Source organism: Hyperolius riggenbachi, chromosome 8 (genome assembly GCF_040937935.1).
Source record: "Hyperolius riggenbachi isolate aHypRig1 chromosome 8, aHypRig1.pri, whole genome shotgun sequence".
Taxonomy (NCBI): Eukaryota; Metazoa; Chordata; class Amphibia; order Anura; family Hyperoliidae; genus Hyperolius; species Hyperolius riggenbachi.
The window spans coordinates 240,740,149-240,766,755 of record NC_090653.1 but is presented as its reverse complement, the minus strand read 5'-3'; the positions used below and the strand labels follow the sequence as shown (position 1 = coordinate 240,766,755).

At 42.6% G+C, this 26,607-nt stretch overlaps 1 protein-coding gene across 1 annotated transcript in view; it reads left to right on the top strand.

Moving 5' to 3' along the window:
- The window catches only part of COL27A1 (collagen type XXVII alpha 1 chain), a 728,465-nt gene that overhangs the window by 23,595 nt on the left and 678,263 nt on the right, over nt 1–26,607 (top strand). The window contains exon 2 of the mRNA XM_068248437.1: nt 8,810–9,065. The gene's annotated coding sequence lies outside the window, so the exon portion shown is untranslated. The remainder of the gene's footprint in view (nt 1–8,809; nt 9,066–26,607) is intronic.

Genomic DNA, 26,607 nt, shown 5'->3' with positions numbered 1-26,607 from the left:
GGGGGCTGAGGTTAGACATCCACGACAGGGTACCCCGATACCCCTTAAAGATTATGCTACATGTGATACCAAAGGGGTGGTTTATTATATTAAATGCCCCTGCGGGTTAGCCTATGTAGGGCAGACTAAGAGAGACGTCAAGTCTCGACTTAATGAACATAGGAGCAATATACAGAACCCCAATATAAATAAAAGGGGGGAGGAGGAAAGAAATCGGGATCCCCCCTTAGCAAGGCATTTCAAGGAATGTGGACACAGGGTGAGTCAGCTGAGATGGATGGTGCTAGAGGTGGTGCAGTTCCATGAAGGCCAGGATCGTAGGACCACTTTATTAAGACGTGAAGCCTGGTGGATGGAAAAACTGGGTACTCAGTCACCGTATGGCCTCAACGAAGACTTTAGTCTTAGGTGCTTCTTATGAGTATATATTTTTGCCGCTCTCTTACCCTTTAAGGGTTATATGTACCTTTAAGTATGTGCCCGCCCCCCAATTAGTTTGGGTGTGGCGTGTAAGTAAAGTTTTATATATTTACTATGTGTTACCAGATGACTTGAGCACTTGAGAAAGGGCCTTTGCCCGAAACGTTGTGCTTTTCAGTGTGCTGTAACACCGCTATATGAAAATAAATATTTCGCTGTAATTCACTTTGGAGGGTCGAGTCCTTGTGGAACGCTGTTGATTGTTTGGACTATATGCGAGGTGTGATGGGCCTCTGACCGCATTGGACTCCCCGTGTGACAATAATACTCCTCTGTGGCCGGCAGGGACGCTTTGCTTTTGCATTTTTCCTCTCCCACCAGACTCTGTCTGGTGCCTCTACCTCTTTATCCCCCCCTCCTCCTATGCACCCCCCTCTTTTGTATGTCCCCCTTTTCTAACTGTCCTCAGAGGAGCTCACAATCTAATCATACCATAGTTATAGTCTAATGTCCTACCATATGTATTTATATAGCACTGACATCTTCTGCAGCACTATATAGAGTACAGAGTTTCATAATGGTTAGCTCCGTACACATCTGGATGACTCCTTTTCCACAAAAATCCCACGAAATTTGCAGCGATCTGCTTGGCGCCCCAACCCGTCAACCCTCCCATCAATTTTTTTTTTGGGGGGGGGAGGGCTTCTGTAAATCAGCACCGGGTGTCAAATTCCCTAGGTACGCCACTGGCAACAAAAGGTGTCGTCTGTACAGCCTTGGATCACCAAGAGATCGGGTGACATCAATCAAGTGTGTAGGGGCCTTAATATTGTATTAGTATTGTTGTATCGGATTGCATAATTTATAGCCAGCTTAAGATAAAAACAAGCTCTTCCGCTGAATGCCTACACAGGACTGGGAATAATACATTTACCAACAGCGACGGTATTGTGTGCATAGACCATTGTTCATTGTCTTCATTTTTCTAATATTGCTTCTTAAAAATGATTTAAGACATCAGCCAAGAGTTTTATAAGTGGCCCAGACCTTACAGCACAGCACAGTAGATAAGAAGCAAGTAACCTTACTGCATGCATGAACTGTTTGCTAATGAAATGCCAACATTTGCATGCTCCATTTAATCAGAATGGGTATAGTAAGATTATGTATAAGGTTAATCTCTGTCACATTACAACAATGAACATTCTGCGTCATTCACTGCATGTGGTAAGGAAACGATTATAGGTACAGCACCAAGCAACACACAGGTCCTTTATTTACTCAACCATAAAGCATTATGTAAAGCACAGTAACAGAAGAACAAACTATACATATACTGTATTTCCATGGCTGTATTCCACTAGGTGGCTAAGAGATGACCTATACCAACCCTCACAACACTGTTTTAAACCACTACCCTAAGTAACTGTAAAAGGAGGATCTGTGAAGTCCTGGCAGTACTATGTGTCCACAGCAACGCTTGCCTAGCACAGAGGGATATGTGTGGAAATAAATAACACAAGATATGACAAAGCTTAACCCTCTGATTAGATATTACAATTTCATATACACATACCTAACCTCCCATTTCTTATATCCTGTCTAGACCTTCAGGTGTTAATGTACCTAGCAGCACATGAATTTGAGTATGTATTGTGACATACCTCCCAACTTTTTGAGTTGAGAAAGAGGGACACTTAAGCCATGCCCCTGCCACACCCCTGATCACACCCCCATCACAACCCTAATCACGCATACGACAAAGATTTCATAATAAAAAATATGTTGTTTTATAATTTAAACCACACTGATCCTTTCTATCCTGGTTCATTTTCCTTCATAACATTTTAAAATTAGTAATATATCAATTGAAAGGATGGGAATAAAGTTAGAGTCAAACACATTTTTTAGTAGAGAAATATATATATATTTACATAGAAAGAGGGACAAAGTCCTGAAAGAGGGACAAATGAGAAGGAAAGAGGGACAGGGCTTTCAAAGAGGGACTGTCCCTCCAAAAGGGGGACAGTTGGGAGCTATGATTGTGGCACCGCCACATCAGTTGGCCACTGAGTGGTGCCACTAATAGTAAAATATGGGTAATCTAAATTGTCAACATTTTACTATGCAGTACCTGGCACCTATCCTAACCTTAACCCTTAAGTCTAAATGTCTAGCCCTTACCTATCCCCCTTACCTAAGGCCCCAGTAAGTGCCTGAAAAAGAGAACCCCCAGTACCTAATTTAACTAATGTCTAACCTTAATTCCCCCTCGTTGGTGCCTAACACTAACCCAGAAATCAAAATTGTAGGCGATCATTCATGAACGGCTACAAACATTAAATACTATGTACTATGACAAGATATATATATACACTGTACAGCGCTGCGTAATATGTCGGCGCTATATAAATACTAAATAATAATAATAATGTAGTAGCTGATCGGCAACTAGCTGCATCAGGTGCCCAAATAACTCCTTCCCGACCGCCTAATAGGCGTCGGGAAGGTGGCAGCCCCAAGAATGCCTAACGCTGAAAGGCGTCAAGTCCTGGGGCAGGGATTTAGCGCACATCCCTGCTTAAGCTCCGTCATCAGTCTACCAGCGCCAATCTATTTACATTGTACAGCGCTGCTGCAGCGCTGTACTGGGGACAGCCATGTCACTCGGCTGTCCCCTGCAGAGGCTCCAATCGCGATCCCCTCTCATAGGCTGATGCCTATGAGAGAGGATCGCCCTGATTGGCTGGCGGGGGAGGGAGGAAAACAAAACAAAAAGATACATTTATTAAAAAAAAACAAAAAAATAAATAAACAAGTCACCAGTGATCAGAGCCCACCAACAGAAACTCTGTTGGTGGGCATTCTGTTGGTGGGCAGAAGGGGGGGGGGGTTGTTTGTGTGCTCAGTAGTATGGCTCTGCAGTGAGCTATTAAAGCTTGAGAACACTAATTTGTGAAAAATAGCCTAGTCACTAGGGCGGTGTAAGCCTATGGTCCTGAACTGGTTAAACGGCTGGGCAAATTACCCAAAACTAACACAGGGATCTTTCAGACGCCTGCTGCCATTCACCAGCTGCCTATCAAATGTCCGATGCCAGGCGCTGAAATCTGGTAAATATAAAGCTCCCTGTCCTAAGTTGCATGGTGGAAGGGCGTGCCGAGGATGTTTGTTTACCGGCTGCCTGCCTGGTCCCTTGGTGGAGGGCTATATATCTAGAAGCCCCATGCAATATTTTTTTTGCAGGGAAGGCCATATACCTGGTAGTTATGCCCCTGGCATTACTCTTTTTATTCATCATTTAAAGGTTACAGATTACAGAATAACACATTGGGCTCGATTCACAAAAGGGTGCTAACTCAGCATGCCTAAAAGCTTTGGGCGTGCTAACTAGGGTGCTAAGCAGTTAGCATGCCCAAAGCTTTTATTGATCGCGCACAAAGTTTTTAGCGCAGCGCAACTAAAACGTTGCACCAGGTGCCCCTTAATAACATTGCACCGGGTGCCCCCGAAACGTCGCACCTGTTGCGCAGTTTTGGGGGCACCTGGTTCGACTTTTTCGTGCGCACTGTGCAGCCCTAAACTTTGTGCGCGCTAAAACTTTGCGCACAAAACTTTGCGCATCCTGAAGGGCTTTAGGTGTGCTAAGTAAGTTAGCACCCTTTTGTGAATCAAGCCCATTGTGTTATTACAGCGTGCTTTAACACAGGTAAATAATATAGCGGGTATAAAATACCATAGAGAACATAGCAACATAACAAGATGCTCAGTTTGTCAAACAATATGTACGTGGGTATGACACGTTGATGCACACCGTGTAACAAATAACAATGGCCTCAATTCTGGTGCGCTTACCATCCATTTTATACACATATATGGTATTTTACCGCATACGGGAAAAGCAGTTTACTATTCTGGTAAGTTTTAGGGCTCGTTTTCATATAGCACGCTTATAGAAATGCGATCGCAGGGACAGCATACAGTCCAAAGACGATCCCATTCAGTATAATGAATGGGATGGCAAGCCCCGCCCCCTCTCCTCCCGGCCAAGGGGCTCTGCGCTGCATGGAATGAGCCCTTCGTCAGAATTTGCCACATGCGGTAAAATGTGCGGTATTTTGCGATGGGCGTTTTCTATGCAGATATGCAAGTTTGTTTTTGTTTTATGATAGACTGTTATCTAAGCATTTTTTTCCAACCTGAGAACATCACAGGGTTCACAGAGAGCCATTTAATGGCAATTTCCTGCCTGGTTGCAAACAGTTTCACTCATGATATATTTTGTATTGGGGTTTATACCATCATCTTGCATTAGCCCTGAAAGGCACAGACCTGGGACTAGGGAGACTGGACAGCCCATCTTGTCTGGCAAATAGAAATGAAGGAGGCACTCAATTGGCGTATAAACTTGCGTTTATCAATACAGTAGCGAACACGACATGTTTCAGGGTTTCCCCCTTCCTCAAGTGTACACTTGAGGAAGGGGGAAACCCCGAAACATGTGTTCGCTACTGTATTGATAAAAGCAAGTTTATATGCCAATTGAGTGCCTCCTTCATTTCTATTTGGAATTATTGTGGTGGAGTGGTGACCCACGGAGGGATTGTGCACCGGCAGACCAGGTGTCAGACCTGGAGTGGAAGCCCAGCTCAGCAACCCCCGTGTTTGTCATCCTGTCTGGCAGAAAGTTGACTACCTGTAGCCAAAAGGCTTCCCTGGTGTTACTCTAAAGGGTCCTCTCACACTATGCATGTTAAGCAGTGCCGAAAAGTTGCAGTGCACGTTGCGATGTGACATATAGTGAAGCATAAAGTACATTAAAAGTATGCACAACACAGAAAAAACATCTCGACAGGCGCCCCCTAACTCACTGTCAGCACCTGATACTTATTTCACCCTTTCCTCAGGAATGCTTCAAAGGGTCAAATATACAGTCAGGGCCGTATTTAGGCCAAGGCTCCTCACAATTGCTCTAAACCCACAGCTGAACTCTGGTCCCCTCCCTCTTGTGTCCCTACCTCTCCCTCTAGATTGTAAGCCTTTGGGCAGGGTCCTCCTCCTTTTGTGTCCTACCTGATTATGCACCTCCATTACTGTGAACCCATGCTATGCATCTGAGTGAACCTAACTTGCCTAATCTCCATGCTCCATCCAGTGACTGACTAAGCATTACCTTGTACTCATACTGTGCTGTGTGATCTGGTCTTTCTTGTATTCCTGTATTGTCATATGTGACCCCTAAATAGTGTCTGTAACCTAAATTAATGTCCAGCGCTGCGTAATATGTTGGCGCTTTATAAATACAATAAATAATAATAATAATAATAAAAGGCTACCTAGGCCATGGCCTAGGGCACCACAGGAGCAAGAGCACCAAAGCAGCAGGCTAAACTGGTGCAGCATTTGCAAGCTTTCAAATGCTGCAATGCAGGGAGATCAGGCGAGTGCCTGACCATTGTACCCTGCTGCTAGCTGCCTCTGCAGCAGTCACCTTGCTCTCTGTGCACGTTTGCATTGTGGCCGGTGGCTATGGACTTGGCAGCATTGGAGACAGAGGGGAAGAGGAAGCTTCTGCACTGGAGATGAGCTGGGAAATAAGTGAGACTGATGGCTGCTGCGGTGTGAAGGTGAGCTGGGTACCTATATTGAAAGGGGGGGGGGGGTGCTGGTGAGAAAAGGAGGGATAAAGGGAGTCATCTGGCTACCTATACAGGATGGAAAGGGGGGAGGGGTCATCTAGCTACATATACTGAAGGGGGGGGTCATCATACTAGAGGGAAGAGTCATCTCGCTACCTATACTGAAGGGGGTGGCTGGTGACAGTGTTCTTGGGCAGTAAAGAGTTCAAATCCGGCCCTGTATACAGTCAATAGGCCTGGCGCTCCCTCACCACACTAAATAGCAATAATCTCCCCAGTGGCTTCTCTGGCCAGGACACAAAATCAGCACTGTTCAGTATTCTGAGAGATCTCTGAAGAGATATGGTCATAGGGCTGTTTTCCACCACAAATGGGAATACACAATCACTAACGCAGGCAAGACCTATGGAATCGGGGAAAATCATTTCACAACTGGTTCGCACCAATGAAAAAGTAACTGCACTATTTACAGTAGAGTGTTGTACCATGTTAGCCATCAGTAAAGGAAGAAGTTTTGAATGAGGATGATGCCATTTATTGGCTATCAGAGTAAGCTTTCGGCTATTCCGCCTTCATCAGACTCGAATCTTGTTTGCTGACAAGTTGTTAAAGCACACAGCTATATATACATGCAACATCAAAAGTGAAATGGTATCAACTTTCTTGCTCACTATTCACATTATCTACCAGGTGTCCTTACATTTTGCATTCCGCATGCGATTGGAACCGGATCGCAAAACGTTGCAGGTGGAAAACAGCCCTAAGGCCCCACTCTCACTCAGGTGTTTTTAGCCGGCATTTTGCACTTTGCTTATCAGCAAAGCGCAGCAGCACATGTAAGCAGCAAAACGCAGCATCACATGTAATCCCATGGGATTACTTACACTGCAGTGATAGTGGCGTGATTGTGATGAGCGCTGATCGCTAATGCACAGCATGTAGCATTTTATGGGTGATTGAGATGTTTCTCATTCATTGGAATAAGAATAACAAAATGCAATAGCAGCAAAATCGACAAACATCTCAATTGCAAAACTCAATCACCTAGCGACTGTAATCACGTTTTGCAAGTGTGAATGGAGTCTAAGATTGTTTGCATTTAATGCAGCACTACACTCCCTCCCAATCAATTAGATAGGACAGCCTTTCTCAATTCATATTCTTATTTGAACAACAAGATGATTGAATATTAATCAAGAAGACCTTCATTTGCAGTACATTTGCATTACATTCAACATCTGTTATGTATTCTGAAGCCTAACCTCTTGAAATTATCTGACAGTGTATGAAAGCCAAAGTATCTGATGAGCCACTGTGTTTATTCAAACACAAATATACTGTAAGCATAGCTCCCAACTGTCCCTCTTTTGGAGGGACATTTCCTCTTTGGGAACCCCGTCCCTCTGTCTCTCTTTCTTCCTAATTTTTCCTTCTTTCAGGACTGATGTACAGATCTATGTGAATATTTGTATTTTTCTAGTGAAACGTGTTTAATTGACTCCAAACTTTACTCCCATCTTTTAAATTGATATAGTTCTTGTTTTCAAATGTTAATATGAAGGAAAATAAACCAGGTTAGAAAGGACCAGTGTGGTTTAAATTATAAAACAACATATTTTTATTATGAAATCTTTATGGTATGCGTGATTAGGGTTGTGATAGGGGTGTGATCAGGGGTGTGGCAGGGGCGTGGCTTAAATGTCCCTCTTTATTATCTTAAAAAGTTTGGAGGTATGTATACGGGCGTACGTTAAAAAGGGGCGCTGGGAAAAAAGGGCGCGGGGTTTTAAACGATAAGCATGGATAACGTTTAAAAATGTATTGTACTGTATTTCGTTTAAAATTAATGTTTTATAAAGTTATAAATCATTAAATAATGTGCATTAAATCGGCAATTGTAAAAACGTTAATCTTTCGTTTAAATAGTGAAACGTATAATAACGTTTAAAAAAAAATTACTAAGTAACCCTCCCTGTACCTACCCCTAACCCCTAGACCCCCCTGTTAGTGCCTAAACCTAAGACCCCCCTGTTGGTGCCTAAACCTAAGACCCCCCTGTTGGTGCCTAAACCTAAGACCCCCCTGTTGGTGCCTAAACCTAAGACCCCCCTGTTGGTGCCTAAACCTAAGACCCCCTGTTGGTGCCTAAACCTAAGACCCCCCTGGTGGTGCCTAAACCTAAGACCCCCCTGGTGGTGCCTAAACCTAAGACCCCCCTGTTGGTGCCTAAACCTAAGACCCCCCTGGTGGTGCCTAAACCTAAGACCCCCCTGTTGGTGCCTAAACCTAAGACCCCCCTGTTGGTGCCTAAAACTAAGACCCCCCTGTTGGTGCCTAAACCTAAGACCCCCCTGTGATAAGCATTAATAAAGTTTCAAAAACATATTGTGCGTTTTTTTCGTTTAAAAATAATGTAAAAAAAAAAAAAAAATTGTACTGTTTTTCGTTTAAAAATAATGTTTGAAAAAAATATTGTACTGTTTTTCGTTTAAAAATAATATTAAAAAATGTATAAATCATGAAATAATGTGTAATCATGAGAAGCAGTAATAAAACCTTAAGTCTCCGGGCGCCGCTTTTAAAACGTTATTTTTCTCCAGCGCCCTTTTTTCCTATCGGGCGCCCATTAAACGATATTTATTATGGGAGTGAATGGCGGCGCCCGATTTGTCCACTAGCCTCCTGCGCCCTTTTTTACTGTTACCTGTATACGGTAAGTAATAAAATGACCTTGCATTTCTCTCTTACAGATGAGTAATACTGCTTGGTCATTTTCTCAAGACCTGCCTGCTGGATGGACAATAAAGACTTATTACCACATCGATGAGGATTCAGGAAGAATAACCAAACCAATACACTACCCCAAAAGTAAAGCCTGTTACACAGCTGAATAACTATATTGCTTTTTTGCTACTTTGGAGAGACATCTGCATTGAGATTCGCACACACATTATTTGTGTCACCAATGGCATCACTCTTCCATACCTCAGCTGAGTTCCATGCAAAGTGAGTATGTAGCTTTATAGCTGTCTGTACAAGGATAGCCAGGTAAATCAACTAAAGGCTCGTACATACGCCTCAGCAAAGTTGGCTTGCTTCCCAGGTGCAGCACCCTCCTTGGTAATCAGTGGAGCCAGGCTGGGTTGCGGGGTACTGCGTTTCTGGGAGCATTCTGCGCTTGCACAATTAAGGGTGCCTGCCTCCCTCTCACCCATGTTCACATATGCAGAGCAGCCGCAGCAGAAGTCTCATATCTGTTTGCCATGCCAACTGTTGAGGGAAGATGACAGCACACTCTGTACTTCCAACCTACTACAACCGGCCGCAGTGTTACAAACCACAATAACCACCAATCAAAGTATTATGCTGACCACACACTGCTGATTAAATTGTCAAGCAACTGTAGTGGTGTGACTACAACAAAGCTATGGGCCCCAGTGCAGAGCTCCATATGTGTAATAATCTCATAATACAGCCCATCAGCCGCTATGTGACAGAGGTGTAAGCAAAGGAAAAGGAGATATTGATGCTTACCACTAATAAAAGCATGTATAGAAGTGATCATCATTACACCGCCAATAAACACCTCATGCAGTGACTCGAAGAAGGCCCCATGTGAGCCCAGTCGGTCCAAGGGTCCTAGTGTGGTCGCGGTCCGTACATCCTCTATTGCTACTTCACTGGATATCAGGCAGATCAACAGACATTACCAGTGGTGCAGTTGGTCACTGAAATGATGGACAGTGAAGAGTTTTGCAGTGCCAATGTGATAACTTTAAAGAAGAACTGTAACCGAAGATTTAACTTCATCCCAGTCAGTAGTTGATACCCCCTATCCCATGAGAAATCTCTACCTTTTCTCACATATATCATCTAAATGGCTGATATTGGCTGTATTGTGGTGAAACCCCTCCCACAGTGTGATGTCAGGACCTAGGTCCTGACAGTTTCCGGTTTGTGATCCTTGTTACATTGTGGGAAATAGGCTCCCTGCACACTGCAAATCCGTTTTCCGATTCCGATTCCGTTTCCGATTCCGATTCCGTTTCCGATTTTCCTTGAATACATTCAACAGAAAAACGGATCAAAAAACGCAGCATGCAGTTAAGATTAAAAATCTGAATCGGAATCGGATGTAAAAACAGATTAAAAAGCGGAATCGGAATCTGAAATGCATGCAGTGTGCAAGAGGCCATAATGTGTTTCCAACTGCCAAACAATCAGCATCTCCCTCTGTGCATATGTACAGTATACTTATATAAAAAAACAACCTTTTAGCTTATTGTATTGCTAGGGAGGGACTGTGGTTATAGATAATGGCAATTGGTGCTGTCTGTTTTTCATGCTTGCCGGTAGTAAAGATGATGCTGTGCAGGCTGATTGTGGATCAAACAATATGAACAAATTACATGGCGAATATCAACCATTTCTTGATCTCTTCTTTTATTTTTAACTTCTCACTTTATAATGTATTGATTTATTTTTTTTACTCCTTTTCGCTAAAGTTCCTCTTTAAATATACAGTCATCTGTGGCAGACAGAGCAGCTTCAATGCACGTTTGCTTCAGTAAAGCACCTGCATTGTTAATAAATGTTGTTGATTTGTCGGAGGCCTGCCAATTTCATCTATCAGTGTGTGAAATGTAAAAGTGAAACTATATAGAGTATTTGGATTACTGACCGGAATTTGTCTTTTCTACGCTAGGTCTGTTTATTTACTTCCCAGCTATCACAGTGTTTACTGCTAGAAAATCGGATCTATTATTAGGAGGAACGGGATGTTCCAATATCTTGGTTTGGCCTCTGTGCTGTTAACCTTTCCAGATAGCACTCTGCTAGACATGGGGCCTGGCACGGTTACCATGGTAGCAGAAGTGCTCCGAGCCTTGCTTTTTGCCCTACAGGCACTCAGGACATTAATAGACTGAGCTTCAACTACTGTAATTTCTGATGTAAGCCTGTTATTAACAGCTACCACCTCATTGAGCTCATAAACAAGGTTACAAGTTTGCAATGACAAGAGGTCTGTGTATGTGTACGCTTCAGAGCATGGCTGCAGAATAAAGAGTTTGCCAGAGATACTTGGAGATGTTTCTTAGCATAGAATTCAGGCCCGGATTTACATTACAGGAGCCTATAGACACAGATGTCCTGGCACCCTATACTTCGCCCTGCATTAACCTACAAACCTACAAGCACCGCAAGTGTGCTGGCTGTCCCAGATGTCGCTTCTCCCTTACTTCCCTTGCCCGTCATAGGTAGCTACTGGTGCCCCTTAGTATTAGGTAGCCAGAGCTATCCTCAATACTGAGGTTCCTCTAGCTACTTAGTATTTAGTAGCTAGGTGTGCCTCCAAGTATTAAGTAGCTAGAGGTGCCCCGACTGAAGAGAGATCTGGTCAGTGGAATGCCGAGACCCGGGTGAGTAACCTCTCGTTTACACTCCATACTGGACTCTGCATAGGTAAGACAGGAGGGAGGAACTTGGGGAGGGAGCCGCCTTTCCATCATCAGGCGCCTGTAGACACGTGCCTATAGTGCCTTATGGTAAATCCGGCCCTGATAGAATTGTTGAAATAGCTGAAATGTTATTCTATAGAACAGCCTTACAGCCTTATCAATCCCTGCCATGTACTGATGAGGACCAAAAGTCCGAAACAGGCTGTCTACATGTGGGTTTGATATGGCTGTGTAAAACTAAAAGCTATAGGCTTGCTATAAACCAGCGGTTCTGGATGCTTGCTTGGCTTACAAGGGCGAAAAGGGATAATTAACAATGCAAGATAGTTCACCAGCCTCAGGATATTATCATGCAGATCACGGGGAGTCCTATTGGGATGAGGGGTCCATCACACCTCTCAATTTCAAAGTCCACAATCATAGAAATTCCCATCCAGGACTCGACCCACAGACGGATGTGATAAAAATCACTGGTGTTTATTCCATTATAGCAGAAATGTATACAGTAAAATAAAACAGCACGACGTTTCGGGCATCGGCCCTTTATCAAGTGCTCAAACTTCTGATATGACAGTGCAACATATATAGACACACCTTAACACACCACACCCAACAATTGGGGGGCGGGCACATGCTTAGTTACTAGTTAACCCTTTCCAGGGTAAAGAGCTGCTACCTGTTAAAGAAAACATCTGAGACTAAAGTCTTCATTCAAGCCACCAGGTGATTGAGTCCCCAAACACTCCATCCAGTAGGCCTCACGTCTAAGGAGCGTGTTTCTGTGGGGCTTGCCCTCCTGAGAGGATACAACTTCCAATATCTGCCATCTTAATTGGCTCACGCTATGTCTTGACTCGACAAAATGTCGTGCCAGGGGGGACACTGTGTTTATGTCCTCTCCCCTATCCCTGGCTTTTTTCAGGACCTGGATGTTACTTTTGTGTTCGTTGAGCCTAATCTTGATTTCCCTTGTGGACTGACCCACGTACACCAGGCCGCAGGGGCACTTGATGTAATTAGCACCCTCCAGCAGCCGGCGGCGCTTCCGAGTCTGAGAACTCCGGCAGTGAGCAGGAGTACGCGACCCCTTTTCCTCATACACAAGGAGAGCCCAGGGGAGGTGGAGGCAATCCACCGAGAGGAAGGGGCGGACCAGCCGACGGAAGAGGAATAAGCCGAGGCAGAGGAGGTCGGAGACCGCAAGGAGCCCCGCAGCTACAGCCCCAGAACCGCCTGTTCACCCGCAGCCAACAATAGGAGCGATGTGTCGGCTGACGGACACACGCGGAGAGGACGCAGGCGGCGCCGGACACTCCGTGTTACATGTTACAGAAAGGGTGAGTCAAGATCGCATGAACAATGCGGCAATCCGTGTAAGGAATAATGAGCTGCATACTGATGTTACTAACAATAGAGAAGAGGGGACCCATATTAATCCAGGGGACCAGGTGACTTTGAATAGGGATGAGAGAGTAATCAATTTTGTCGAGTCAAGACATAGCGTGAGCCAATTAAGATGGCAGATATTGGAAGTTGTATCCTCTCAGGAGGGCAAGCCCCACAGAAACACGCTCCTTAGACGTGAGGCCTACTGGATGGAGTGTTTGGGGACTCAATCACCTGGTGGCTTGAATGAAGACTTTAGTCTCAGATGTTTTCTTTAACAGGTAGCAGCTCTTTACCCTGGAAAGGGTTAACTAGTAACTAAGCATGTGCCCGCCCCCCAATTGTTGGGTGTGGTGTGTTAAGGTGTGTCTATATATGTTGCACTGTCATATCAGAAGTTTGAGCACTTGATAAAGGGCCGATGCCCGAAATGTCGTGCTGTTTTATTTTATTGTATACATTTCTGCTATAATGGAATAAACACCAGTGATTTATATCACATCCGAAAAGGGATAATTTGCATATTTAGTGGTAGTGCATTGTGGATAACCACAAATGTTCACTTATAACTGAATTATTGCAAATTTCCTTCTGTTTTAAGAAGGCAATTACACCAAGCTTTGCTTTTTTCGTAGGAGGGCTTTTTGGTTCCTTTTATCCCCCTATACATTCCTAGTAGTTTGGGTCACCCTGAGCTGCTTGGTTACTCTGTTATTCTATAGAAGTGGGACATTTTCTCTGGGTGGTTCTGTTTTCTATAAATATCCATCAGCACAATGTCAATAAAAGTTTCAGTTTTGGCCTATTGGTTAGACATCTTAGGTTAGTTATTCATAAAGCCTAAAGGTGGCCACACACCATACAATAAAATGATCCAATTTTACAGCAATTTGATAAATAAGATCGGATTTCCCGAAAAATCGAAAGCTTTTTTTTCATTCGAGCGAGAAATCCGATCGGATTTCCCGTTTTTATTCGATAAAAGTTGAATGGGAGTGCTCGATTTTTCTGATCAATTTTTATGAAAATTGAATGGTGTGTGGTAGATTTCCAGTTTATTAATATACACACCCTAACAATTTTCTCAGTTTCCAATAATTTTTATCATATTTGGGGAAAAATTTAACATAGGTGTGTGGTACATTGGTCAGATTTTTGAAATCTTACAATCAGTCAGAAAAATTGATTGCAATTCTTAAATTGAACAGATATTTTAAAAAATTGTATGGTGTGTGGCCACCTTTAGGCCTTTGGAGAGATTGAAGGGAGGGGCCTGCAGCAGTGACTTTAGGTGCCATACATTGTTCGATTTGGTGGCCAATCGACCATCCGATTTGATAATTATAATTTAATTGGATGAAAATTGGTGCCGGCCTGAGCATGCCCGATCAACGATGCAACCAATTTCAGGCCGAAATTGGTCGCATGTATTAATCGGACGTACTGTAAAATTCAACATGCTCAATTGGGTGACCCCTGGCCGCTGTCACCCCCTAATGTTTTATGTCCCCCACTTCCCAGTTCCCCGTGCAGTTATACTTTACCTGTCAATCCACCACACTCAACATGCTATAAAGCCAGTAGTCACATGGGGCTCGAATGTGGAACTACAGCGGACTACGGTGTGACAGGTAAGGTATAACTGCATGGGGCACCGGGGGAGGGGGGGTTTGGACACAAAAACAATAGTGGGACAGCATGGCGGTGTCACAAAGCCTATTACTGCATGATTAAATTGGGAATTGGCCTACGGTTTGTGGCGGACAACACATCTCTCTCTAAGAATTTTGCAATTTATTTCTCTGACGACTGTTGTTTTTTTTGATTTGCATGTCAATTTGGAGGCAGCCTAAAGATTTCATTACAGGCAATACGACAAAACAGAAGCACTAGAAAGAATAAAATACGCTAAAAACTATTTAAAAATTGGAGGTAGTGGTGGACTTACCTCCCCATTGAAGACTTGAATTGTCTAATTCAGGCAACATTTTATTGTATACTCCACCAAACAATGCGAAGCGTTTCGCAGGTGTTTCACCCTTTTCTTCAGACAATTAACAGGAGTAACTGATTACAAGCTCTTAGAAAGGACAGGCACCTTATTTTTAAACTGTTTTTAGTGTATTTTAATCTACCTGGCACCTCTATTTTGTTTGTAAGTTTGTCCACCCTTTGTAAAGGGGTGTACCCCTATTTTCTGATCTACAGAGAGTGACTTCTTAACCCGAGTGGGGTCTGGTTTAATCTCCCCACCTGCCTTCACAGTGGTTCCCTAGCGGTAACCCTTCCTTGTGAGTATTCATTCATGATTTTATTCTATTACTATTAACTATTACTATTAAACTACGTGACTTTACCCATTTATGCCGCCATTGTCACGTCAAGACAGTTGCTGCGCACTCCCGGGCCGCCACCATTAGCCCGGAGATCAATGAATGGGAACATAGTTCCCATTCATTGATCTAAGTGTTCCCATTCATTGATCTAAGTCCCCGGTAGAAAGGCCGACAGCTTCTTTTCAGAAGCCGCAGTCTTTCTGAGAAAAAGTTTCCCATCTTCCTTATACTTCCTGGAAGCTTCCAGGACTAAATAAAAAAAAATTCACTGTGGCCATCTTGTGGCCAGATATTAAAACTACATCTACATACATTTTTTTAATAAAATAAACACACATTATTACATTTAAAATTAACTGTTTACCTCCCACACCAAAAATTGCCCAAATAAAAATTTTAATTAAAAAAAAAATTACAATAAAAAACTAAAACTAAAATAGTTACCTAAGTAGCTGAACTTTTTAATATGCATGTGAAGAGGGTGTATTACTAATATTTTTTAAATTATAAGCTTGTAAATAGTGATGGCCGCAAAACTGAAAAAATGCTCCTTTATTTCCAAATAAAATATTGGCGCCATACATTGTGATAGGGACATAATTTAAATGGTGTAATAACCGGGCAAATAAAATACATAGGTTTTAATTATGGTAGCATGTATTATTTTAAAGCTATAATGGACGAAAACTGAGAAATCATGAATTTTTTCAATTTTTTTCTTAATATTCCTATTAAAATGCATTTAGAAAAAATTAATTCTTAGCAAAATGTACCACCCAAAGAAAGCCTAATTGGTGGCGGAAAAAAACAAGCTATAGATCAATTCTTTGTGATAATTAGTGATAAAGTTATTGGCAAATGAATAGGAGATGAAAATTGTTCTGATGCATAAGGTGAAAAATAACCTGAAATGGTTAACATACTATGCTATTGTGGGATCCCGATTTCCTTCTGGTTTTACAAGCATTGATTTCATTCGGCTGTATTTACCTATCCGTATTTGTGAATAGCTGTGAATCGCCCCTAGTGGAAACGAGCCCTTACGTTACCCACGTATGCTTTGTTTTCATCCTCACAAATATACATACTACATAAGTAGCACCTGATTCGTGAGTGATATGTACCTACAATTCATTGTCCCCTACTGTCTCAAAGTAGTCTCAAAGCATTATGGGGGTAACTTCCTTTTTATGTAAAGCCAAATTTTTGCAAATACTTTATTCTAGAATGCCAGAAGTATAATCTATGTAATGTAGCTATCCATCATCCTGTTAAAGCCCATAAAAATAATAGACAGCACTGGGGGGATGTTGGTCAGCGCACACGTGTGGCAAGATATTGAGTGCAACATCCAGAGAGATGGCGTGCACAATCATGCCCTGTGCAGCACCAGCTAGTAAAAATAATAGTCTCATAGTAAATCAGTGCAATGGAGTATTCATATAAAAATTCTCCTCATAATGCTGCCATCTAGTGCACACAGTGCAACAATACATCCAACAGGAGAACAAACCTAGGTCAGTCCAAACAATCAGGTGCTAGTGTGCATTCATATTTAAAATTAGTGTTGACAATTTGCAAGATTTTTCCTAGTTTAGAGCCTTGCAGATAGTAGAATTAGAGGGGGGACATATCCTATATAATAAAACCCCTGTGTCTCTGCGTCGTCCTGTGTCCTCCTGTGTCCCTGCTTCCAGACCTGACAGTTTGCTGTCTGTGAAACTCATTGCATTGTGTGAAATAACAGCTTTTTCCAACTGCCAAGCAAGCAACGTCTCCATGTGTGCATATACTTCGGGCAGTGGTGGGGGATGGGCAAGTGGGACACGTCCAGGGTCGGACTGGGACACTAAGGGCCCACTAAGAAAGTTTCAGCCTGAGCCTCCCCCCCCCCCTCCGATCCCCTCTCCCCCCCCCCCCTCACATACACATGTACTCTAGAAATTTTGCATGATTATGGTAGGGAATAGATTGTGAGCACTTCTGAGGACAGTCTACAATAGGGATATGTCCACGTGCAGCGCGCCACAGCAAAAATAAATGGGTGTCACCACGCACTGGAACATGGGCGTAGTCATGATGGGTCATGGGCAGACTTAAAAATTTCTACACAAAATGCAATCAGATTGGCGGCAGACTTCCCCACAAAATGCAATCAGATTGGTGGCAGATTTCCCCACAAAATGCATTCAGATTGGTGGCAGATTTCTCCACAAAATGCAATCAGATTTCGCCACAAAATGCAATCAGATTGGCGGCAGATTTCCCCACAAAAGGCAATCAGATTGGTGACAGATTTCCCCACAATATGCATTCAGATTGTTGGCAGATTTCTGCACAAAATGCAATCAGATTTCCCCAGAAAATGCAATCAGATTGGCGGCAGATTTCCCCACAAAATGCAATCAGATTGGCGGCAGATTTCCCCACAAAATGCAATCAGATTCGCGGCAGATATCCCCACAAAAGGCAATCAGATTGGCCACAAATTCCCCCACAATATGCATTCAGATTGGCGGCAGATTTCTCCACAAAATGCAAACAGATTTCCCCACAAAATGCAATCAGATTGGCGGCAGATTTCCCCACAAGATGCAATCAGATTGGCGGCAGATTTCCCCACAAAATGCATTCAGATTGGTGGCAGATTTCCCCACAAAATGCAATCAGATTGGTCAGAAGTTTTCCCAGTTTAGGTAGGCAGGTATATAGGTGTCCCCAGTATAGATATACCCAGGTCTATAGGTATCCCCAATTTAGGTAGGCAGGACCCCAGTTAGTGGGGGCCCCCCATGCTGGAAGGGGGGGGCAGTGGGCACGGCCTCACCTAGGGCCCCCCCTTCCACGGTCTCCCCCCAGTTAGGTAGGCAGGTCTATAGATGCCCCCATGCTGGAAGGGAGGGCAGTGGACACAGAGCGACGGGGAGGGGGGGAAGCCTCCCCCCCTCCCTCACCTAGGGCCCCCGTTCCGCACTCCCCCTGAGGTTGTTTTTAAAGCATTGTTAAGGCCTGTGGGGTCAGTTGGATAGTGTACTGGTTAAAGTGTACCTGAGATGGACAATACTGCAGTATTTGCTTCCTCCAGGACCATGTGGTCGGTGGGGTCCCTCACCATCCTCCCCAATCACTCTGTTGTCTCCTCAGGTAATTTTTGCCAGTCGTGGTCTTCTGCACATGCATGGCCCGGCCGCATGCAATCGCCTGTCATGCTCCTGGCTGTGGGAGAGAAATGGGGGGCACACACGTGACCAGGCTTCACATGCGCAGAAGAGTGCAACTGGCAAAATTACCTGAGGTGACCACGGGACAATAGAGCGGCCAGGGAGGATGGCGAGGGAACCCATGGACAACATGGGGGTGGAGGAAGCCCTAGGTAAATATAAATGCAGCAGTATTGTCCATCTCCTGTTTCGTTTAGGGCTGTTGCCTTTGATGTAGGAATTGAGCCTTTGACTACGATTTGAGTCCCACCTCAAGCCAGTATGTAAAACAGTAAGAAGTCTTTGGGCACGGCTCCCTAATGATCCTGGTTGCCCATGGAGCGACCAGTGGCTAAGTTGCTGCAGCACTTTGAGTCGGTGAAGAGAAAAGTGCAGTATAAATGTTCTGTGTCTTGTCTATATTGGGTCACTAGGCACTAAATACTTAGGGCCCTTACTGAATTGTGTTTACGATGCGTTAGTGTGTTTTGAAAAAGGCATTCTCGTTCACTTGTAAATTGCAGCAATATCTTTAAAATCGAGCACTTAACAAGTGAAAAAGCACTAAAAAGTAGGTAACAAAAATTGTTTTTGCTTGCTGGGGCATTATAAGGAACTAGCAAATTAGTGTAATCTTATAGGCCCCCTCTTTTTTTTCTAGACCAGACACTACTCTCTTAACTTACATTAAGTATAAAGACTTTAACGGATCAGATAGCGATTGGGCTTTCTTGGGGCTGTTTCTCAAGGAGAAGTAATAGCAGATCTGGGAAAGTAGCCTCTTCAGGTAGTGCAGCTTTAACTAGCCATGCCCTCTCCCTAAAATGCTCACATTCCAGGCTGCTTAGAGGTGTAATGGGTGAAATTTCCCTTTTCTTCCTTCCTCCTGTAACATTTTTATACAGTGAGTATATGACTGGTTTAATTACTGTAGGTGACGCAATATGTTATTTGCTGCACCGTATAGCAGCCTGGGGTTCCACTAACACTACACTCTCGGAGAGACAGCTTAGTTCTAGACTATTTCTAGACTAGTTCTATATTTTGAATGCGTCTTGCGCTCTCCAAGACAAGAACCTGCTTATAAGCTAGGTAATATTTACCTAGGTCAAGGGCAGCCATTCCTCCATCTCTTTTATCTTTGGTCAATGTACTGTAACAAATCAGTGCCCTTTTTTGTGCAATATACACTCCTGGAACATTCTATGAACCATTGATTTGGTATAGAGACATCCAGATTTTGAAAAAAATTATAATTTGGGTGTAATAATCATGTGAAATGAACGCCCTGCCAATATTATAAACTTCAGGATCCTTGCTACGCATATCTACACACCTGTATACTTCACTTGCGGATCAGGGGCATAGATATACATATTGTTTACTTACTGCTACATCCGCAATCCCTACGCCATTTCCGTTCGCCTCACCGTCGCAATTTCCTCCTTCTGTGATTGGGGTATGGGGAACAGCTGTTCCCAACCCCGATCACCGTGCCTGTGATGACTTAGAGCCTGCAGCAACCAGACGCAAGCTCTCAGTCAAAAAAAAAAACCCAGATGCTTCTGTGTTTCTATTTATAGAACACGGTTAGTGTAGCAGCATCTTGTGGCTAAAAAGTAAATATACACCCAAATACATCATTATGCATGATATAGTATATAGTGATATAGTATGAAAAATCACTAAATGGAAAAAAAAACACCTTTATTTCCAGATAAAATATTATCGCCATACATTGTACTAGGGACACAATTTAAGCGTTGTAATAACTGGGATAAATGGACAAATACGTGTGGGTTTTATGTATCAAAACACATTTTATTTTATATTGGCGGAAAATTTTGAAACAATGATTATTTTTTCTTTTTTTTCTTATTATTCCTTTTAAAATGCATATAAAATAATTCTAAGCAAAAAGTACCACCCAAAGAAAGCCTAATTTGTGGCAAAAAAACAACAATAATATATAGATTATTTCAGTGTGATAAGTAGTAGAGGTAGGGTATTGTACCGTGGTAGCCATCAGTAAAAGCAAGAAGTTTTAAATCAGGATGATACCATTTATTGGCTAACTACAAAGAATAAAAATAAAGTTATTGGTGAATGAATGGGAGGAGCGCTGAGATGTAAAAATTATTTTGGTTTTTAAGGGAAAAACCCTGTGATCCTGAAGTGGTTAAAACAAGGTTGGTCCCAATTTTTCAATGCCCTTTTAGATTCTGTAATGAATTCTCCATAATTAAGTTCAAAATTATTAAGGCTCTTACTGATCCTCATTCAAATGTATTTAATGTGTGTAGTATGCCAACTTAGGTTATATCTTTGATTAATGCTCTCTCTAGTTACAAGGAAACATTCCAGATCAAGAATCACTTTTTTTCCCACATTATTAATCTTAAAACCTGACATTTGTCCAAACTTTGTAACGAGCTCTAAAGCTTCTGAAAGAGTTTCTGGAAGAAACTTTTTGGGTTCAGTATGCAACAAAATTAACCTATTTTGGTTCCTGGACGTAGAAACTACGTCCAGGAACCATGCGCACTGCCGCGCGCTCCCGCAGGCGGATCGCGCGCGTGCACGCGCGCTCCCGGCCCGCGGTTTGTTAGCCAGGCAATCAGTGAATCGGGCTATGGTGCCCGATCACTGATTGCTCTCCCCCGCTGAAAAAGCGACCGCTTCTCACGGAAGCTGCGCGTTTTCTGGCTATAACGTACCCCATGCGTCGCTCTAAGCGTGTGTTACGCTTAGAGTGACGTCATGTAAACAAACTCATGGCCGCCATCTTGAGGCCAAAAAGTAATACTACAACTAAAAGTAAAAAAAAATGAAAATGAACACACATTTACATTATAAACCTATTGTTTACCTCCCACCCTCCCAAAACTACCCAAATAAAATGTTTACTATTAAAAAAACAACAACATTACAATAAAAAAAAAAACAAGGTAAATATTTACCTAAGGGTCTAAACTTTTTAAATATCAATGTAAAGATGAAATATTTCTATATTTTTTTTATTTTAAACTTGTAAATAGTGATAGATGCAAAACAGAAAAAATACACCTTTATTTCCAAATAAAATATTGTCGCCATACATTGTGATAGGGACATAATTTTAACGGTGTAATAACCACGACATATGGGCAAATACAATACGTGACTTTTAATTATGGAGGCATGTATTATTTTAAAACTATAATGGCTGAAAACTGAGAAATAATGAATTTTTTCCATTTTTTTCTTATTCTGCCTGTTAAAATGCATTTACAGTAAAGTGGCTCTTAGCAAAATGTACCCCCCAAAGAAAGCCTAATTGGTGGCGGAAAAAACAAGATATAGATCAGTTCATTGTGATAAGTAGTGATAAAGTTATAGGCTAATGAATGGGAGGTGAACATTTCTCACGTGAAAACGACGGAACGCGAATGGGTTAAATCATTCGTGTATACCACCACTGCCAAGTTTTAGGGCAAGCCACAGACCCCTCCCTCCTCGTGAATTGCTTGTATAAGTGTCTCGAAGACCAAATTAAATTGGTAAGGTGACAAAAGATGACTGATTTAAATATAGTATATGTATTCTTTCTATTAGTCTGTTACCAAATCCAAATGTTTGCATCCCTTTAAAAATAAAATCCCTAAAGACGCTATCAATAGCTTTTTCAAAAATTATGGTATGCATTGGCTATGTTTTTAGTGCTCAGCATCCAGCTACCATCCATTTTTTGGATCTTCATGATAAATTTATCAGCTCTTTCTTTTGTAGTTGTTCAACCAAAACTTTTCAGGTTTATTTATTCCTAACACGTGGCCTTAATTATTTTTTCTCAATTTTTTTACTACTATGTTTGAGTAGTATCCCTCTGAGCACGCATTTTAATGTGTCGCATAATATTGATTTAATGGTCTCTGAGGATGTATTTTCTACTTAAAAATTTTGAATTGTAGTTTTAATTCAATTTGCCACTATTGGGTCATCAAGTAAATCTGCAATAAGTTTCCAGTATTTGCATTGGGTGCCTCAATATTCCACTGGAATGTAACAGCCACCGTAGCACCATATCACAGAAATCCTCAATCTTCTCCTGAGGGGCAAAACAATTATCCTGGTTTATGTGTAATGGGCTTTTGAGTAGAAAGAAACGTTTTTTTTGTTTTTTTTTACTTGGAATAAATGTTCCCTATATATCAACAAGTCTGTTTGCTTTTAAAGCCTATTTGTGTTTATTTAAAGATCTAACAGAGATTGCAGAATTTGATAAGTCCATTATTAAATTAAAGTCCCCACCCCAATAATATTTTACTCCTTCTCATTTCTTTGATCTTATCAAGGATAGAACATATAAACTTCACCTGACTGTTATTTGGCACATTCATTTTGGCCAAGGTGGTTCAGTTCCATAGAGTTTCCCACCAAGATCATCACCCGTGCCTTATTGTTAAAATAAGAATTGTCTACTACAAAATCTAATTTTGAAGTCACTAAAAAAAGCTACTCCAACTGATTTTCTCTGTGAGTTTGCATTTAAAATCAATTTGTAAGCTTTAGTAAAGAATTGAGGGACCTTGTTTGTCCTAAAGTGAGTTTCCTGTAAAAAAAAAAAGCACTATCCTCTTTATTCCTTTTTAATTCATCAATAATTTGATTCCTTTTTTGTCCCGAGTTTAGCTCCCTTGACATTGCATGCTATAACTTTAGTAGAATACATTTTTAATAAAGAAAAAGAAGAAATTGGGTGGCAAGGCTCAAGAAAAGAGTCAAGCCAGCAGTTCTGCTGGAATTGAGACAGTAAAAATAGAGTAGATAAAACATAGAAAAAAAAGAAAAACAAAAGAGATCAACAAGTCAGGGAGGACCAAAGATAATAAGAATGGGTGGTTGCAGATGCAGTAATGCCAGTATCTGATAACCAACCAGTGTCGATTGGCGCCTCATTGTTTCTTGTAGGGACCACAAAAAAATGTATACAGAAACAAAAAAAGAAGAGAATAAAGGAAGAAAAAGAAAACCGAGTTAAGGGGCAGAGGAGGCTCCTGACCCCATCAGCATCTTTTGAGTGGTGCCATTTTCTTACTTCCAGGTAATCTACACCAGGAATCAATAGACTGCTACCTTCCCAACAATCTAAATGTAGCAGAGTCCTTTTTAGTTTTTCCTTGATTGGAGCAATGTATTCACACACTCTAAGTATACACATTTGTCCTTCATGATTGACAATCAAAGCTGGGGATAACTCCGCCTATAATTAACATTTTTCTCTCTAAGAGCATCTAAGTGGTTTAAAAACTCTTCTTCTCGCTACTGTGCAAGGTGAGATGTCTTGGTAGAGTTCTACCTACGCATTTTCACAGCAAGTAGATTTTTGTTGCTTAGCTTTGGGCAAACTGAGCTCTTTCAGAGTGAAAGGGTGAACACTCTATAAGTATATCATGACTCAGTCCATGTCTCAAAATTTCTGCTCTACCAATTCTGTGCACTCAATCAATTTCAAGTGCTTCAGGAGCATCTTCACCAAGTATTTGTTTGGAAAGACTTTCTGTCATTTTGGGAAGATCTACTTGGGGAACATTGGCTGCTAAACCAAGGATGTTTATATTATTTCTTCTTCTGCAGTTCTCTAAATCGCCTATTTTGGACATTACGTTTTGGAATTGTTTATTGCTGACCTCTAGAGGTCAACCCAGCAGCTTACTTAAGTCTTTCTCCACTAATGTGACAACCACGAAAGTCCACTAGTGCGTTAGTGGACTATCGTGAACGCGCTACATGCTATCGCGTAGCAATTAGGTGTAGCTTACTGAAGTTAAGAGCACACGCTACACAAAGAGGACTAATCTTAACTCGCGTGGCCACTGCGCAATACATTTACTACGCTCATATTTTGCCTGGCATCTTTCCAGATCTCTGCCCGACTGCTCGCACATACCTCTGCCCATTCCTGCCTCACCAAGAAGAAAGGGAAAACAGCGTAGTGCAGCCCTTGCAATACACACCACACTTACTATGGGACATAACTTTGGTGGTGATGGTAGCGAGGTAGCAGCATAGCAGGTGGCAGTGTGTTGGAAGTGGAACCTGAAGCGGTATGGCGTATGGTGGTGTGGTGTGGTGTCAGCAGCGTAACTACGGAGATCGTATCCATATCTGAGTGACTGCAGCTGTGAATGAGGAGCAGATGGGAGAGCAGTATGCTTAGTGCCAGTCAGCACTGGCCGGCGAAAGTACCGAGGATACTGGAGCCCGAGCTGTGATGAGCCAGACAGGCTCAAAAATGGGCCCGGGGAGTCAGGCAGCCAGCAAGCCAGGAGGCCCAAAGCCCGCAGTCTACAGCCTGAGACCCCTCTCGGCCACTTGCATGTTAACATGTACGGTGGTGAGTCTCCTTCCTCCCGCTCCACTCTCTTCTCTCCACCTCACATCATGACGTGCACGTTATGTTTTTAAAGTGCTTACACCATATTTATCAAAACTCCTGACATCTAAATTAAACCAAAACCTGTGCAAAAGTGCAGCAATTTTACTAGCACCGATTGTGAGGAATCTCACTGCTAATTTTCTGATCTATGCTTATCTTAATGAAACCAAAACTCAACTTTAACAGCCTTTATTTAACAATAACATATAACTATATACATCCAAAATAATAATAATAATAATATGTTGCTCTTCCGATTAGCTGGGATAGCTGAAATTGTGAATGTAAATCGGAATCTGGGCTGTTAAGTTGTATCTCTTTTAAGAGCTTCTCAGCGTTCCAGTACTTCCAATCTTCACGTTGGTGCCACTTCTAGACTCATCTGGATATGAAAGAGAAAAAATAAGCATCAATAATTTACAATTGTTGCTTTTAATACAAATCTACATCAAAAACGCATCTCTGCTGTTGGAAACTTAAAAAGAAAATCCGCAGCAACCCCCATGGAAACTTTCCTAAGGAGTGTAATAGATAGCGGAGATGCCGCCGCAGCGGTGAGCGGCATGGCGGCTGTCTCCGCGTCTCAGCCGGCGGCCTCCGCTGCGCAGTTACATGGTGGAGTTTTGCCTGGCCCTTCAGTTGCACATAGATTGAGGGCTACGCGCGCGCACGCCAGGCGACAGGACCTTTATGCGAATAGAAGGGGAGTCAGTTGATCGGCTGGTCAGCTGACTCCAGCAGTGCTCCTGATTGGCTGAGTGACTGGGGCGGCGCTGTGGGGCGCTCTCAGTATATATACTCAGTATATATAGGACCTGCCTGTGAGTAGCTCCTCGTCTGCTGTTGCAAATGCTACGTGTTAGCACTAAGACCTTAGTCAGATCCCAAAGTGTGCTAGAACCAGCAGGAGCTGGAGATCCACACTTAGTCAGATTCTGTTGATAGCTAAAGTACTAATCGAATTGTATTATTTGTTATGACCGTCTGCTAGCCTTGACTACTCTTCTGCTTACTGATTCTGTGCTTCTGCCTATCTGATCCTGTTGCCGACTCAGCCTGAACACTACTCTGATTTAAGCCTTCTGTCTTTGTACCCGCTCCACGGGTGATCAGTATACGTTGTCTTACTGTGCACCACCCGCTCCTCGGGTGAACTGATTACTAGTTCATCTGCATCTCCAGCTTACTGGAGTTCTGATCCCTGTGTTCTATAGAGATATCTCCCTCTACCACCTCCTCTGGGGGAGTTGGTATCTCTATCTGTATTACTGTTGCACCAAACACCTATCTTTACATCTGGTTGTCCTGTGTCTCGCTATACTCGCATTATTGGTGAATCTGCAGATCACCACATAATCAGGTATAGTATCTGTATTATTGGTGATACTGCAGATCACCAGTAATCAGAAAATCTGTTCTTGCTGACACCAATCGTTACAAGGAGGGGGGGAGGCTCTGAATCCTAATGAGGCTTCCCCCTCCTCCTAAGGGCTGGTTCAGACGGACGTTTGCAGAGCGTTTACTGCCAGCGTTCGGGGCTTGGCGTTAAACGCTCCCATTCAAGTGAATGGGAGCGTTTGTACCAAGCTTTTATGCGCGTTTGCACAAACGCGGCGTTCGGGTCCCGATTTTCACTGGCGTTCAAGGAGCCCCTGGAAGCTACATGTTGCTTCCAGGGGCGGTTAACCGCGACGGGTAATGTCCCTCTAGGGGAAGAAAAAACGCGACCGCATCCGAACGCAATGCGAA